Below are 17,698 nucleotides of genomic sequence, written 5' to 3' on the forward strand. Positions count from 1 at the left end.
TCATATATACAACTTGCTATACTGTCTGCTATTTACCTTCTCTTTATCAAATCGCATGCCTTATTTTATCACTGTTATACTAGCCATGCTTTATCTAGTATTTCTGTTAATAAAATCATTCGGTAAATTGCTCATATATCCAACAAAAATTTGCGGGTCGCTGTTGGAAATGCCCTTACATTGCAATAAAATAGGCGGTGTGCATGAACCAAAGCATAGCTTGGGGTTACCTCCTTTAAAAAAAATGAATACATGTCCACGAGTTGTCTCCTGCATTTAAACATAATTTTCTTGCATAACGCAGTTGCGTCAGCTGATACTTGCAACAAATACATGAGCTAACAAATGATATATAAGATAGGTGGAAGTGTCCGTAGTCAAACTTAAGTGCCACTTGCAAAGAGCACATATGGAAATCCATCCAAAGCCCTGGATATAATTATAGCAAAATTAAATTAGATAGGCACTGGCAACCTTACAGAATTACAAGTAGTCGACACTCTTCAATTAAAGATTTAAAAGGGGTATACCAAGAAGAGTGAAGCGATATTGTCATGACAGTCTCCTTTGTCAATCTATGGCTCCTCTTCTAAACGAATGCTTGATAACTGGAATGGACAAGAATACTAGTTTATTTTTTTCCTAGAATTATATGTACTCCCTGCAGCTATTCTCAAAACTTGTTTTTCAATAACCCGCACAATCTCCAAGATGCAAAATTAAGCAATAGTTTGTGTTTTATTAGATTTTATACATTTCCAACAAAACCGTATAAGACAATATAGCCTAAATATTGTACAAGGTACCAGCATCAAAAGTTTTGAGGATTCACTTTACATATGCGTGGAATGACACATTGACAGAACTCAGAACCTTGTTATACGACCCCCTGTTTCGTAAATCTAAGACTGTTTTGCAGTTCAATTTAAAGTTTTAAACCGCCAAAACATCTGACATTTACTATCAGCAAGGTCGCTGGAGTATAAGCTAGCGGTCGCCCTGGCCCCTCTCGGCCGAAGTCCTGTCCACTACGAGAGGGACCGTGCTCTCCGATCAGTCCTTCTCTGAGGCTGGGAAGCGCATGCGGTGTTCTCCGGCCACGGTGCGCCACTCGGCTCACGCGGCACACGAGGTCCATCGCTCAAGCGAGCAACCGCGCGGCGCCCTCAAGTGAGCGAAGGGGAGGAAGTGCAGGTGAGCGTAGTCACCTCTCGTTGTGGCAAGTCTCTGTTCCTTTCTAAGCTACATATACTCGCTACAGCTTCTGCAATCTGTTGATGCTGCTATACACTACACTATCAAGAACGTGGCGATGAATTAATCAATGCACTCAGAAGCAGCAAATGGGGTGGCCATGAATTAGTAGCGTTTTGTATTTGTTAACCTGAACGTGTCCGGCATGCTCACTAGCCGTGTTGGCTTGGTCACCATCGTCGCGGCGCCCATAGCAGGAGCCAAAAGTAAGTTTTACTCTGTTATAATTAGGGGATCGACCAGGTCCTGTCAAAGTTTACTGGAGTAAATGTACTCCACTAAGGGTCCGCTTGGATTCGGTGTAAGATATTACATCCGGATTTTGTATACACTTGTATTATACCGGCCGCAGCGTGAGTTTCGCCGGGAGAAAAAACGACGCCTAGAGGTTTGTATCGTTTTTACAGGGGTATTGAGAGGCCAAACGCTAATCCAAGCGGAGCCTAAGGGTTTACTCTGCTATTTTTAGGGGATTGGTTAGAAATGCCATAAGGTAGAGGCATATCTATCATTTTGTACTCACGAAAATGAATTTGAGTTTGCAATGCATGAGATTAATTCCCTGACAATGTGTCATACGCGGGCTACAGGTGTTACCTCATTGCTAATATACCAGTCCATACTTTCCAGTCCTTCAAGCATGTCAATAACTTTCTTCATTGTAGGCCTTTTGGTCCACTCAGGATTCACACACATTAGTCCAATTTGAATGCATCTTTTTATGTGCTGGCAATCTGCTTCTAGTGATGTGTACCCTGGCACTTTCTGTAGCATATTTCTCCATTTCTGAAGTTCCTGTTAATTGAAACAGAAATGGGGATATTACTACACAATTGTAATATTGTGTAGTCTAATGCAAACTGGTCTCCATCTTGAAAGTTCAAACTGAGTTTTCTTACTAGCTTGATGAACTCCATGGAAGAGGTTTTAATAACATATGGGTAATCCCTATGTCCTGTTATTACCTCCATAATTATTACACCCAAACTGAATATGTCTGACACTGGTGTGATTATACCTTGATGAAGGTATTCTGGTGCCATGTAACCTCTGCATCGTAAACATGAAGGATTGGGTATGAGTTGCTAAGAGAAGGGCAAGGAGAACCCATTCAGCTCAAGAGGCGGTTCACTTACAATGTACGAGTAATAGTTGCAGTGTGAATAGTTTGGCTTCGCTCAAGCAAGCTTGACAGACTAAAGTCCGTGATTTTGGGCAACATATTTTTGTCCAGCAATACGTTGGCAGGTTTCAGGTCCAAGTGAATAACAGGACCTTCAAGTTGTTCGTGAAGGTACTGTAGACCATAGGAAATCCCCTCAATTATTTTGTAACGTGTGTGCCAACGAAGTCCATAAGATGCTTCTGCATTTGTAAATAAAAAAAGAGTATTCTATATATTTCTTCAAATCTATTATTGTTATGATCTATATATAGAAGGATAGCTTTGAACTCTTTTGTGGGTGTATGAGCTAGCACTAATTTACAAAATAAGAGTCAATAAAAAGCTTCCTTTTGCAAAAAGCATATATAATGGTTTCGAGATTCTATTATATGTTATCCTTCTTGATTCATAGGAGCACACTCTTTAGGAGTAAACTCAAGGGAATTACAATCTCAAGGAAAGACTAAAATTGTCATACCTGAAATGTACTTATCAAGACTTCCATTAGGCAGGAATTCCATGCAAAGTAATCTTTCAGTCTTCCTATCGAATACGAATTTCCTTTCGTGAGGCACACGTACATGCTCTATTTCGTAGCAGTAACCCACTAGTCGCACTATATTTGGGTGCTCTAGTCTCATAACAAGATTTACCTCGTTTTCAAAATGCTCTTGTGAGACCATATTTGGCTGCAAAAGCTTCTTCACTGCTACCGTTTCCCCGTGCTGTAGCACTCCCTGTTTGTTTAGTAATGCATGGAAACAGGTATTTTGGGTCAAAGTATGCATCCCAGAAAATGATAACATGTGTGCTTCAACCATACCTTATATACAATACCAGAGCCACCCCTACCAAGAACACGATCATCACTGAAGTTGTTTGTGATGTCTTCCAAATGTTGTAATGACAGATGGTGTGGTTCGGACCCCGTCTGCCTAAACAACTCTTTGGATTAATGAGGGAATGCAGTTATACCATTTATATTATGGCTTATTGAATAACGACATATGTCCACTTCAGATAGTTTTCTGAAAAATATACTGCTCCCTCCGACCCCCCAAAAAAATGTCGTGGTTTTGAACTAAGGTTATTATGGATCGGAGGGAGTACCACATAATTCTTGCGTAAAAATTTATTCATTACAAACATGGATAGGTTAAAGCAGCACACCCGTCTTTTAGACTTGCTACCTACCCCTCTCTGTCCATTTCTGTTAGGTGAAATCCACTCCTCTTGCGCTAAAACCATGATATGTAGAAAATTGCTAACTCTCTTGCACTAAAACCATGATAGGTTAAAGCAGCACAACCGTCTTTTAGAGTTGCTACCTACCTCTGGCAATTTATCCTACCTAATTTCCTTCCCTGCATCGGCACAAAGCATAGTAATAAACAATTGGGGCCATTAGTAATCAAACCTTGTATGTCGCAGTCTGCGTCGCAGTCAGCTTATCGATCATAACCCCCATACTCGGCCTTTTGTGCTGATCAGCATCCACAGAGCTTAAAGCTACCTTGTACATCGACGTCCCTGTTTTGTTCTCGGATGCACCAAATAATTGTAGCGCAGTCTCCGTCTCATTTAACTTATCGATGATTACCCTTATATTCGGCCTTTTGTGTCGATCTGCATCCACACAGCTTAAAGCTATCTCGATGCATTTCTTTACTTGCTCACAATATGGCTCCAATACATCAACTGATGTTGTCGTTTGTAGCTTATTCTTCCACTTCCCATGTACCTAGCAGTGTGGAACATACAACACAGTAGTGTATTAGAAAATACTCCCTCCGTCCCAAAATAAGTGTCACTTCCGCTTCGGTAGACCCCCTGTAAACACAAGGAGGGCTGAGATTGCCCAATACCCCTTCATAACAAAGGGTAGGATGGGCATAAGATTGCCCCGCCGGCCCGCCCGCCCGCAAAAAAAAAAACAGACGGAGGTATACGTATATGAATACAGGCCGGCCGCCCGCCCGGGAGGGAAAAAAATTAAAGCGGCCGCTCGCAGTCAACGCGTTGTCGGTGGCGCCGCGCCGGCCCCACCCCCACGCCCGCCGGCCCCACGCAATCCCACACCCGTCGTGTGGCGTGTCGGCCACCAATCACGGCGCCCGAGGCGCGCATGCACGCAGGCGGTTCCACGCGCGTGCCTCCTTGCGTGCCGCGCCGCCGCTGCCGCCTGCAGCCGCGCCTGCCGGACGCCACCGCTGCCGCCTCCTCGCCTGCCGCGCCGCCTGCCGGACGCCACCGGTGCCGCCTCCTCGCCTGCCGCGCGACCGCTGACGCCTGCCGTCGCTGTCGGCTCCTCGGCTGCCACGCCGATGCTGCCACCCGACCGGCCCGCCGCCTGGCCTGCCCCCTCCCGACGCGCTGTTCGCTTCGCCCGACGGTCAAACGCCGCCTCGCCTGCCACGCGCATTAACGCGCCGGCGTTAATAACCACGGCGCCGCCTGCCCGCCTCCCTCCCTCCCCCCGCTATAAAACGGCACCGGCCCGATGGCTTTCTTCCGCCACCTCCTGCACCTCCCGCACCCTCCACCTCCACGCCACCTCCCGGACCCGATGGCTTTCTTCGGCAACAGCAGCAGCACCGGTGGCGGCGCCGCCGACGACGCCCCCGGCGCATGGCCGACGAGCATCGGAGGGCCGGAGACGGAGCAGCTCCACCACTACTGCCTCCCCGTGCCGCCGGGCTGCCGTCTAGCGCGCAACTGGAAGATCGACACGGAGGGCTTTGCGACGTTGGGTCCCGGCGCGACGGAGGAGAAGCTCCGCAACCACAGCGGCGGCCGGCACAACATCGAAGGCCGAAAGCGGTTTTGGCGCGGGAAAGACTATTGGGAGGTGATGGCGGCCTTCCGCCTTGCCGCGGCCGGCGAGACCCCCGATCTGACGGGCCGCAGCGGCCGTCTTCGCGCACCGCCTCCACCGCAATATCGCCGCAGACGTGGCGGCGGCCACGGTGTGTACCCGGCACGGGCGCCCGCGCCGGCCGCCCCTCCCTTGCCGCCGGGGATCGAGTTGCCGCCGGAGCAGGTCATCCTCCGCGAGGACGGTGATCCGGATGACACGCCGGGGTACCACGTCGCCCTACGGGCGTCGGAGGCTACAGCGGCGGCGGCGGAGGCGACGGAGGCCGCCGAGATTGCGGACGCAATCCAGGCGGCCGAGGCGGCGCAGCAGGCGGCGATGGTGGCGCCGGAGTGGCAGCAGGTGCCGCCGGAGTGGCAGCAGGAGTGGCAGCAAGCGCCGCCGGCGGCGGCGGAGGAGGATTCCGACGACGATCCGATAGACTGGGACGACCTCGCGAACCGGTCCAGCAGCGACGATGACGGCGGCGACGGCCCGGCCGTCATTGACCTCGTCAATAGCGACGACGAGTAGTTTTTTTGTGTTTTTTATTTAATTTGGTTATGTCGTTGTAAGCCTAAGTAGTAGACTTTATGTGGTGAACTTTTAATCGTTGAGTTAGCCCGAGTATGTAAAATATTTTATCTATGTTGAATGAAATTTGAGTGAAATTAATTTTGTCCATTTCATTCGCGAGTTTTGATTTGATGATGCGTTTGTACATAAATACTTGCTAAAAACGCTTAGTATGAGAGTACGTCCTGCACGCACGATATGGACAAAAACAGAGAGGAAAGACACGTCGCGTCACGTTCGGACATCGGTGTAAGGTACTTTTTCCTTAAAAACCCCAGAAAATGCATGGAGCGTCGAAAAAATACGCGAGTTGGCGTGGGTGCTGTGGATGGTAATGGCAACTTGTGGAAAAAGTGTCGCGAGGTTTGACGTAGTAGAAAAAAAACCGTAGTTGGGAACCCCCTCCCCGGCAGACCGACAAGTAGCTGCTTGCACTGGGGCTACGTGATCGCATGCATGCAACTGCACCAAAGTGTGCGTACGTGTGGGCACGGCCAACGTAGGCCCCCACGCAAGGTTGGAACGAAAACGGACACAAAGCGGACGTTGCGTCACGTCCGGGCAGTGTTTTTGCGATTTTGGACCTGGAAAACCCTAGAAAATGCGTGGAGCGTTGGAAAAATACGCGAGTTGGCGTGGATGCTGTGGATGGTGATGGCAACTTGTGGTAAAAGTGTCGCGAGGTTTGACGGAGTAGAAAAAAAACCGTAGTTGGGAACCCCCTCCCCGGCAGACCGACAAGTAGCTGGTTGCACTGGGGCTACGTGATCGCATGCATGCAACTGCACCAAAGTGTGCGTACGTGTGGGCACGGCCAACGTAGGCCCCCACGCAAGGTTGGAACGAAAACGGACACAAAACGGACGTTGCGTCACGTCCGGGCAGTGTTTTTGCGATTTTGGACCTGGAAAACCCTAGAAAATGCGTGGAGCGTCGGAAAAATACGCGAGTTGGCGTGGGTGCTGTGGATGGTGATGGCAACTTGTGGAAAAAGTGTCGCGAGGTTTGACGGAGTAAAAAAAACCGTAGTTGGGAACCCCCTCCCCGGCAGACCGACAAGTAGCTGGTTGCACTGGGGCTACGTGATCGCATGCATGCAACTGCACCAAAGTGTGCGTACGTGTGGGCACGGCCAACGTAGGCCCCCACGCAAGGTTGGAACGAAAACGGACACAAAACGGACGTTGCGTCACGTCCGGGCAGTGTTTTTGCGATTTTGGACCTGGAAAACCCTAGAAAATGCGTGGAGCGTCGGAAAAATACGGGAGTTGGCGTGGGTGCTGTGGATGGTGATGGCAACTTGTGGAAAAAGTGTCGCGAGGTTTGACGGAGTAAAAAAAAACCGTAGTTGGGAACCCCCTCCCCGGCAGACCGACAAGTAGCTGGTTGCACTGGGGCTACGTGATCGCATGCATGCAACTGCACCAAAGTGTGCGTACGTGTGGGCACGGCCAACGTAGGCCCCCACGCAAGGTTGGAACGAAAACGGACACAAAACGGACGTTGCGTCACGTCCGGGCAGTGTTTTTGCGATTTTGGACCTGGAAAACCCTAGAAAATGCGTGGAGCGTCGGAAAAATACGCGAGTTGGCGTGGGTGCTGTGGATGGTGATGGCAACTTGTGGTAAAAGTGTCGCGAGGTTTGACGGAGTAAAAAAAAACCGTAGTTGGGAACCCCCTCCCCGGCAGACCGACAAGTAGCTGGTTGCACTGGGGCTACGTGATCGCATGCATGCAACTGCACCAAAGTGTGCGTACGTGTGGGCACGGCCAACGTAGGCCCCCACGCAAGGTTGGAACGAAAACGGACACAAAACGGACGTTGCGTCACGTCCGGGCAGTGTTTTTGCGATTTTGGACCTGGAAAACCCTAGAAAATGCGTGGAGCGTCGGAAAAATACGCGAGTTGGCGTGGGTGCTGTGGATGGTGATGGCAACTTGTGGTAAAAGTGTCGCGAGGTTTGACGGAGTAGAAAAAAACCGTAGTTGGGAACCCCCTCCCCGGCAGACCGACAAGTAGCTGGTTGCACTGGGGCTACGTGATCGCATGCATGCAACTGCACCAAAGTGTGCGTACGTGTGGGCACGGCCAACGTAGGCCCCCACGCAAGGTTGGAACGAAAACGGACACAAAACGGACGTTGCGTCACGTCCGGGCAGTGTTTTTGCGATTTTGGACCTGAAAACCCTAGAAAATGCGTGGAGCGTCGGAAAAATACGGGAGTTGGCGTGGGTGCTGTGGATGGTGATGGCAACTTGTGGAAAAAGTGTCGCGAGGTTTGACGGAGTAAAAAAAACCGTAGTTGGGAACCCCCTCCCCGGCAGACCGACAAGTAGCTGGTTGCACTGGGGCTACGTGATCGCATGCATGCAACTGCACCAAAGTGTGCGTACGTGTGGGCACGGCCAACGTAGGCCCCCACGCAAGGTTGGAACGAAAACGGACACAAAACGGACGTTGCGTCACGTCCGGGCAGTGTTTTTGCGATTTTGGACCTGGAAAACCCTAGAAAATGCGTGGAGCGTCGGAAAAATACACGAGTTGGCGTGGGTGCTGTGGATGGTGATGGCAACTTGTGGAAAAAGTGTCGCGAGGTTTGACGGAGTACAAAAAATAAATTATTTGGGAACCATATTTTAAAAAAAAATTGTTTTCTGTTTGTATTTAAAAAAATAAAATAAATCATATTTAATATTGTGATGTGACTTTACCTAACTGCGCGGCAGTTCACTGCGAGACAGTGTACTACCTGGCAGTTATGTAGAGCCATATCATAATATAATATATGACCATGCATGGACTACCGGAGACGGCTATATAAACTGGTCGGGACATCCTTCGACGGCCGAGGTGGGACTAAATTTGAAGTGCAGCACCTCGACGCGAATCGCCGTGTCGTCTGGGGCCCGGCCCAATCATTGCGGACGGCAGTAGAGACACAGGAGACGCGGGCCTGACCGAATCTATCGTTATTAGCACCTGGCACGCCCGCCGCCGTATGCCCTCATCACCCACCCTAACCCACCCGCATAGTTAATAGCCGGATCTAACCCCCACCTATTACTGACGTGGCGGGGAGGGAGTGGCCCTCGAAGGTGTCCCGACTATAGCCGACTGCAGCCGATCCGAGGAGGTCAAAGCCCTAGTGGACCTCGCCTCGATCGGGGGTCGAAGCCACGCCGCGTCCACGATCGCGAGTCCACGCCGCCTCCACGATCGCCACTAGTCGCCGCCTAACCCTAGCTGCCTGCGCCCGCCGCCCCCAACGCCATCTGCGGCTGACGCCGCCCCCGACGCCCCCGACGCCGACGGCCCCAACGCCATCTGCCGCCGACGCGCCGTCACGCCGACGCCCCCTACGCCCCCGCCGCCACCTTCTAGCCGACGCCCTCGACGCCGACGCCCCCTACGCCACCGACGCCATCTGCCGCCGACGCGACCTCACGCCGACGCCCCCGACGCCACCTTCACGCCGACGCCCGACGCCCCCTACGACCTCGACGCCACCTTCGAGGTAACTCCCGAAACCTGCCCCCCGTCGCCGCCGTAGACGCGTTCTGACGCCGACGCCAACTTCCTAGAGTAATTAGAAAATATTTTTAGAGTAGGCCTAATATTTTTAGAGTACTTAGAAAATAATTTGTTATGAAACAGGGCATTAAAATATAAGCATAACCTTGATCGTTGAATATTTTGTCCCAAGGTCAGTACACTATGTACTTAGAGAATAATGTGAGAATGTCTAATTTGATTATGTCTAATGTGAATGAGGTTATATATCTAATTTGGCTATAGTTTTGGTAATAATTATGCATGCATGATAGCTTATATATGTATGAATTTTGTTTGTAGTTAGCAACGCCAACGCGCCATCGTCCCCAAGGGCCGGCACCGATCTCATGGCACGAGGTACTATGCATTCATCATGTTTATCATGTACGCATACATAGTAGCTAACATTATTTTTGCTCCTATTCCTAGCGATGGAGGAGTACGGAGAGATTTTTTGTTCGGTTGAGAAGTGGTGTCTCTTGGTCAGCAAACTAAACTCTAGGCAGAAAACGCGGTTTGCGAGCACTAGTCTTGAAAAAATGTTCATGATTCCTAGTGTGCTGATGCGAAAATGTTTACTCAAGTTTATTATTAAATCGTATGCAATGGACAGAAAAAGGTTCATCATGCCATCAAAAAACGGTGCGATTTCATTGCGCACCGAAGATGTGTATGACATTTTTGGGCTACAGAACAAGGGCAAAGATGCCATGAAAGCCCTAGGTAAAGGGGGGTTAAAGGCGAAGGTGAAGGTGCCTAGTCGTTTTGTAGATTCGAAAATGGGGCAAATGATGATAGACGATCTGATTGACAACATCGTTGCCAGTGGCACGTACGATGATGATTTCCTCCGTAGAATTGTTCTGGTTCTTCTGGGCACGGTTCTTGCACCGCAGTCCACCAGAGAAGTTCCTAATGCTTACTACAAGTTAGTGCACGATGTGGAGGCCATCAAATCATATAATTGGAACGCATTTACTTTACGTGTTTGCGTGGAAGGCATCACAAAGACCTTGTCAGATCTTGAAAAATTTACTTGGCCGATCGGAAACCTTGCCCTCATACAGGTAAACCTTATGTTATATTTGTTTATTTGAAACTAAAGTTTGTGAAAAGAATTTGCTGATATACTTCATGTTTGTGCAGTACATGTTTTGGGAGAAAGTGCAGCCACTGGATGAAGAGGCATTTGATCCACTAGCTCATGAGTATCCGTTGATGGTCAATTGGTCAGAAGATGAGGCTATGAAGCGTGACTCGTACGACACGGCATACGGCCGTGGTAATGGGACGGTAAGTTTTAATGGTTCCAACTGCATGCAATTATGTTGCTATTTATGTGTTGAGAAATTTATATTGATTTAATATGTAACAGATTGATGACGTGATAAGTGAGAAGTACAGACAGACATTAATTGCTCAGCAAGGAAGAAAGGCAGAGGAAGAATTAGAGCAACAAGATGGAACAGATCGTGCCCAAAGAAGGAAAGATAATAGAGACGAGGCTTCTTCCAGCAGGGATACTACATTAGATCAAGTGATGAAATGCATCAAAGATATGCAAAAAGAAATTAGACTGCTCCCTGAAAAATGTGCTGAGGTAAATACTGATGTGTATTTCAGTTTGCATGGGATTATTGATAATTTATGCATGTAATAAATAATTTCGATGTGTCATTGCAGATTGTAGTGCAGAAGCTAGAGAAGGAAGGTCTTGCCTTCAGGGGGTTTCGTGATGACATTGAGTTTGTGGAGCATAGTGAAGCGTGGATGGGGAAGTATGGTCCATCAAAATATAAATCAAAATATTGGACAGATGTAAAATCAACTCCCGCAAAAGAAGACATGGACAACAGGGTGGATGCATCCTTCACCACCGGGAACGGGAAGAAATTGGCGCGTGATAAAGGTGTGCATCACAACACACCTGGTACAGGAGATGAAGGCGACCCCTTCGTTATTTATGACAACGGTAATTCACCCGACCCATCTCTTGAGACGGTAGCCACGAATGAATTTCCACCTTTTACTTCAACCCCCAAGAATATGAATGAAGTGTCAGACGGGTCTAGCACCGATAAATCTGAGGAGTTTAGTATGGATAGTCTGAACACCCGTATTAAAAATGCGATAGAAAGTGGCACTCAGAAGAGTGATGGGAAGGATGATGGAAGGAGAATGATGGGAAGGAGAATGATGGAAGGAGAATGATGGGAAACGCAAGAGGAAACAGTCAAAATATTGCCTTTCACCTTACCAGCAGAACGGTGGACGTAAACGTGCAAAGAAAAGTAAGTGCTAAGTACATTATTGTAGCAACATACTTCTGTCCTTGCATGCACACTTTATTAACTCATTGTTTCTTACTATTTTAGGTCTGTTTGGTATAAGAGCTGCTATGATTAATACTGATTACATTAATGAGGATCACATAGAGGCCGCAAAGATTTATATCCGGACACTGGCAGACTCGGAGAAGTTTCGCAGGAAAACTGTCGTGCACATGACGGGAATTGGTGGGGAAACATGTACACCTCATATGCTTGAAGCCATCATTTCGAAAAAATGGTTGCATGGCGGTGTAAGTATTAGCAATAAGTTATTAAGTTGGACATGTCATTTGCATATAAATTATCTAATAGGCGTATTGCTGTTATGTTATTTTGTAGGTCATCAATTGTTATTGCAACCATATGCAGACCCATAATCCTCGTTCAACACTGGGACGGAGATGGTTGGGCATTTGAGTTCGATCAAGATGAGGTTAATGCTTCAAGGGGACGCATTCTAGCTGATATACTTTTTTCAGAGTGCAACACGAAGGAAGTAGTGAAAGAGAAGATCCTCAAGATCATGGAGACCAAATGAGTAGGAGGATGGGGTGTTGGCTATTATCTCCACTAAATAAATGTGCCGTTGTCGGTATCTTGATACAATTTACATATTAAGACATCTATATATTTGCAGTGGTTGGTATTTGCTACAATATTACTCTTATCTGCGGCATGGTTTAGCATGTTTTGCAACTAAATAAATGTGATGTGGTCTACTACAATATCACTCTTACTTGCAGCATCGTGGGTGATGATTTTTGAACATGTTATGTACGCACTTTGTATTATGCACTGTTTGCCATTTGTCGCAACTAAATAAATGTGATGTGGTCAGTGCGGGCTGTTGTTTGCAGCCGCTATTTTCTGCCAAAATAAAGTGAAGTTTTTTAAAAAAAATGCCCGACCACCGCTGCTGGGCCCATAGTAGCTTACGGAAGCTACCCAAATCAAGCCCAGAGGCGACTCGGGCGGCCGATCGAGCGCACTAGCGGGCCCAGCAGCGGGGTCCAACGGGGCGCACGGGGATAATACGAGAGGAGTTCGAAAGGGGGGGCGGAGGCAGCTATTTAAGCCGCTCCTGGCGCCCCCCCCCCGCTTCCGAGGTGGGACTAAAACTTGGGCGCTGCCCCGCGCGGGCGAGGGGGAGGGGGCGTGGGCCGCGGGAGGGGCGCGGGAGAGGCCGTGGGCCGGGGGAGGAGCCCCGCGCGGGCGAGGGAGGGCCAGCACGTTTTTATAATTTTTTTTCTGGTTCGTTTTTTCTTTTTCTTTTTCTTTTCTTTTTTCTTTCATTGAAAGTTCACGGATTTGAATAAGTTAATGAAATTTTATAACTAGTTCAGGAAATACAAAATAGTTCAAGAAAAATAAAAATAGTTTTTTCAAATATAGTTCACGTATTTTATAAAAAGTTCAGCAAATTGAAATAAGTAAAGAAAAAGAAAAAGAAAAAATATATAAAAAACGTGCTGGCCCTCCCTCGCCCGCGCGGGGCTCCTCCCCCGGCCCACGGCCTCTCCCCTCGCCCGCGCGGGGCTCCTCCCCCGGCCCAAGCCCCCCTCCCCTCGCCCCTCCCCCGGCCCACGCCCCCTCCCCTCGCCCGCGCGGGGCAGCGCCCAAGTTTTAGTCCCACCTCGGAAGCGGGGGGGGGGGGCGCCAGGAGCGGCTTAAATAGCTGCCTCCGCCCCCCCTTTCGAACTCCTCTCTTATTATCCCCGTGCGCCCCGTTGGACCCCGCTGCTGGGCCCGCTAGTGGGCTCGATCGGCCGCCCGAGTCGCCTTTGGGCTTGATTTGGGTAGCTTCCGTAAGCTACTATGGGCCCAGCAGCGGTGGTCGGGCATTTTTTTTTAAAAACTTCACTTTTTCAATTATTTTGGCAGAAAGTATCGGCCAGAAACAACATCAAACAAAATCATCATCAGTACAACATATATGCCCAGGTAGCAAACAGCAAACAAAATCATCATCATGCCCAGGTAGTATAACATATGCAATGTCATCTCCAAATTTATTACATATATCTTTTATCAAAACACAAACAAATAACTTATCAAGTTTTCTTGCAGACACGTACGAATAAAAAACGACAAAGGTTCGTGCGACCACTTTTATTCTTCGTACAAACCAAGCTGCGTCTCTACGCCCAGTTCCTGAACAAAACATAAAGAAATGGATGAGCAAATATAGTTGGTAAAATCAAAGTAGCAACATAACAAACATAAAAAGGTTGCAACTCACTTCTCGTTCTTACTGCATGTAGCCTTGTTATGACCTGGGAGACCACACAGACTGCACAAAGGACCACTTTTCTTCTCTGTAAAATCTTTTGGCCTACCATTCTTTGTAACGTCGGGGCCCCTCTTCGATCGCCCCTTCTTAGGTGCACCCTTCGTCGAAACTTTCTGAGGATCACCAATACCAGGCTCAACTTGTTGCGCCTGACTTGCCTCCTTCTTCAGCATAGCATACCTTCTACTTCCTACAAGTTCCTCCTCTGAAATCTTTTTCTGCGCTATTATGTTGTCCAGACATTTCATCAACTCATCGTACAAGAAGGGATCATTTGCTGCAACATGAGAAGCTTCTGCGGATTTAATGGTTATTGCACTATACCGTTCTCTCTCCAATGGCCCTGACCAACCCCATCCAAACATATCACTCTTCCACTACACAGGCAACCCATCTCTCGCATGTTTGGACAACTGATGCATGACACAACACTTTGGTATTTCAGTTAAGTTCAGATGATGGAGAACAAACAGAATGTGTTTGCATGGCAGCCCTTTCCGAACCATCCTAAGACAACTGCATGTAATAGTTTGTTCTGAGTTACCTGGTTCATAAACAACATTGTACGTGAACTTGTGGTTATCCTTCCATGTCACCATGAATGTTTGACGCCCAATTCCCACGAGCGTCTCAAATATCTCCAGCTGACCCATCTTATGCAAATCATCTTGCAGGATGTAGAAATTAGCAGGTGTGAATACTTTGGCGGCATGCTCCTCAAGGGCCTTATATTCAGTAACCGACGGTGGTTCCTTCTGGAATGCCTCGCAGTCATCGTACGCCTCGTTCTCACGCAGGCGAACTATACAATTCTCATAATGCACCACCAAATCAACAATTGTCATACCGTAGTCCAGGTGAAGGTGAAGGCAGGAGTTGAGGCTTTCACTCCTCTGGTTACTTCGCATACCAAGGAAAAAACCATCGGAAAGATATGAAGCTGCCCAAAGTCTCCTCTTCCTGTACATCCTGTCAAGCCACTCTTCGGTTCTATCCGTCTTCCACTTATCATAGAAAGCTTTCCATCTCTGCTCAAAGTTCGCTTGAGAGGTGGCATAGTACAGGAGCGATCTGAACTCATCCAGTGACTTGTAATGCAGGTGCCTTTGCATATTTTTCTCGATATGCCAGGAGCAAAGACGATGGAAAACATCTGAAAGGACAGTCCGAATAGCCCGGATCATTGCAGCGTCACCGTCTGTAATTATTGACTTTGGCTTCACCTGACAGTTTGCCTTCATAAATGTCTGCAGCAGCCACACGTATGTCCCTTCCGTCTCGTCAGCAATGATGGCACAACCAAACACTGTGGTGCAACGGTGGTTGTTAACTCCGACAAAGGGGACGAACGGCATACCGTATCTGTTCATCTTATACTTGCTATCAAACACGACCACATCTCCGTAGTCCTGATAGTCCCTCCGCGACTGTGCATCACACCAGAACATACTCTTCAATCGCCCTTCCTTGTCACGCACATACTAAAAAAAAAACTCAAGGTCCTTCTCCTTCCTGCTCCTCATAATGCCAACTGCCGTCTCTGCATCTCCCTTTGCAATGAGCTTCGTTTTTTCTCTGCAACAAAGATTGTAAATGTCCCTCCTGATAAGCCCGCACTTATCGTACGAACCGTATCTGCTGATGAAGTTGTCCATTATAATATGCTTCCTTATCCCGGCCGCTCCCATCGCCAATATCTCCGCCCTCTGGCCATCTCCAATCCGTCTGTGTGACCAAAAAAACAAACCTCGTCGGGCCGAGCCATCGCGTGGTTGTGATCATCCACGAATGATGCGACGAACCAAACGCCACGTTCTCTGTCCAGCTTCACCACCATATGTGCACCGCAGTCGCAACGAGTCTCCGGTCTAAGCCTGCGCTTGCGGCCCTCCATGGTTATGAACTTGCTCTGCCTTCTCCCTGCCCTGGAGCAAAGAAACCGCCGGTACCGTATCATTCCCGAAGCACCTCGTTTCACCTTCTGTTTCCTGATACTAAACCCGTGCTCTCTGGCGTGATTGTTGTAGAATATGTATGCATCCCCTTGCGACCGAAAGGTCATAGCCATAACCTTCCAATGTGTCTCAAGCATCTTCTGCTCCCTTTGAGCCTCCTCAATATCAATCTCTCCCTCATCGTGATCAAGTACAAGACCATCTGACTCCTCCTACAACATTCATTTGAAAATATATATGTCAATTACTATCATTTAAATCATACTATTGATCGACGTACAACATCTAACAACTAACCTGGCTCCAGTTATCTGCAAATGATTCCTGCCAATTATGTTGCACATTGTTAACATCCACATCTTCCTGTAAATTTGTACACAAAGATATATAGTTAGCCATGCCATACTTTGCAAATTCAAAAATAAAAACAAAATATACGCCACTTACGTTCTCGCTATTTGCGCCATGTTCATTATTATCAAAATCCTCCGGAGGTAAGATATCATATGACGAGACGGAATCGTTGTCGCTGCTGTCATCATCTTCGTTCAAATTATCGTTATCGGTCTTAGTCACCTTATCAGTACCATTCTCGTCCCTCCCGAATGCGGATTCTTCGTCCATGTCAACACGCCAAACTCACAGAACTGCAAAACATCGTGTGTTAGGTTTAGTACAATGCATCATGCCCAAAGCAACGCTAGTTCTGTAAATCATGCCCTAGTCCGTAGAGGAGGCGCTGCGGCGGGAGGTTTTGATGAACCCTAAACCCTAAATCCGTACATGCATGAACTAGCCCTCACTTCTATCCAGCGGCGAGTCTACTACACAGGCTTAAACAGGCTCAAGCCTACCCTCCAGAAAAACAATTTTTTTAGTACTGCTATTACTACTTTCATTCCAGCTCATTACTACATCTATTATCCAGTAGAAAACACACAACACCACGCATGCGCAGTTACGGGCAGCACAAACGAATGACCAGTCTGCATCAACTGTGTAATTACTCGTTCATGTACTGTAAACGAATTTAGTGCCCAACGCAACTTATTTGCAAAAAAAGAAAAATAAAAAAATGAGTTTGCATGCATGTATTCCTCACGCGAAACCTGTATCTATCCCGCTAGGTTTAGATGACGGGCATGACAAACCTTGGCCTGCGGTGTAGACGTCGACGACGTTCGACGACAGTGCTGCGGAGGCGGCGTCAGACGTCGGGCCCTTCACGTCCCCGCCGTACAACGACGACGGTTAGATGTGGCGACGGACGACGTTGCGACGGCGAGGGCGGTGTCGGACGGGGTTCGGGCGGCGAGGGCAGCGTCAGACGTCGGGCCCTTCACGTCCGCGTCGTCGGGCGAAGTTGGGACGGGCGACGTTGGGACGGGCGACGTTGGGACGGTGAGATGCGGCGACGGGTGAAGTTGGGACGGTGAGATGCGGCGACGGGGGCGGCGGCGGGCGACGTCCAGACGCCGAGGGCGGCGACGGGCGACGTTGGGACGGCGAGGGTGGCCTCGCACGGGGTTCGGACGGCGGCGATCTGCTGCGGCGGCGATCGCCAACTCTGGAAATACCTTGATTAGCGGGCGGGCGACTAGATGGGCGGGCGAGAAGATGGGGGCGGGCCCAGATCATGGGTACTTTTTTTTTCATGCGCGCGGTATACGTATGCCCGGCAGAGCTGTACAATACGAGGTGGGCATACGTTTCTTTCGTAT

At 48.6% G+C, this 17,698-nt stretch overlaps 1 pseudogene; it reads right to left on the reverse strand.

Moving 5' to 3' along the window:
• Positions 1–1,827: 1,827 nt before the first annotated feature.
• The window catches only part of LOC123072929 (G-type lectin S-receptor-like serine/threonine-protein kinase SRK), an 18,955-nt pseudogene continuing 3,084 nt past the window's right edge, over positions 1,828–17,698 (reverse strand).

This window comes from Triticum aestivum, chromosome 3B (genome assembly GCF_018294505.1).
Source record: "Triticum aestivum cultivar Chinese Spring chromosome 3B, IWGSC CS RefSeq v2.1, whole genome shotgun sequence".
NCBI classification, from domain to species: Eukaryota; Viridiplantae; Streptophyta; class Magnoliopsida; order Poales; family Poaceae; genus Triticum; species Triticum aestivum.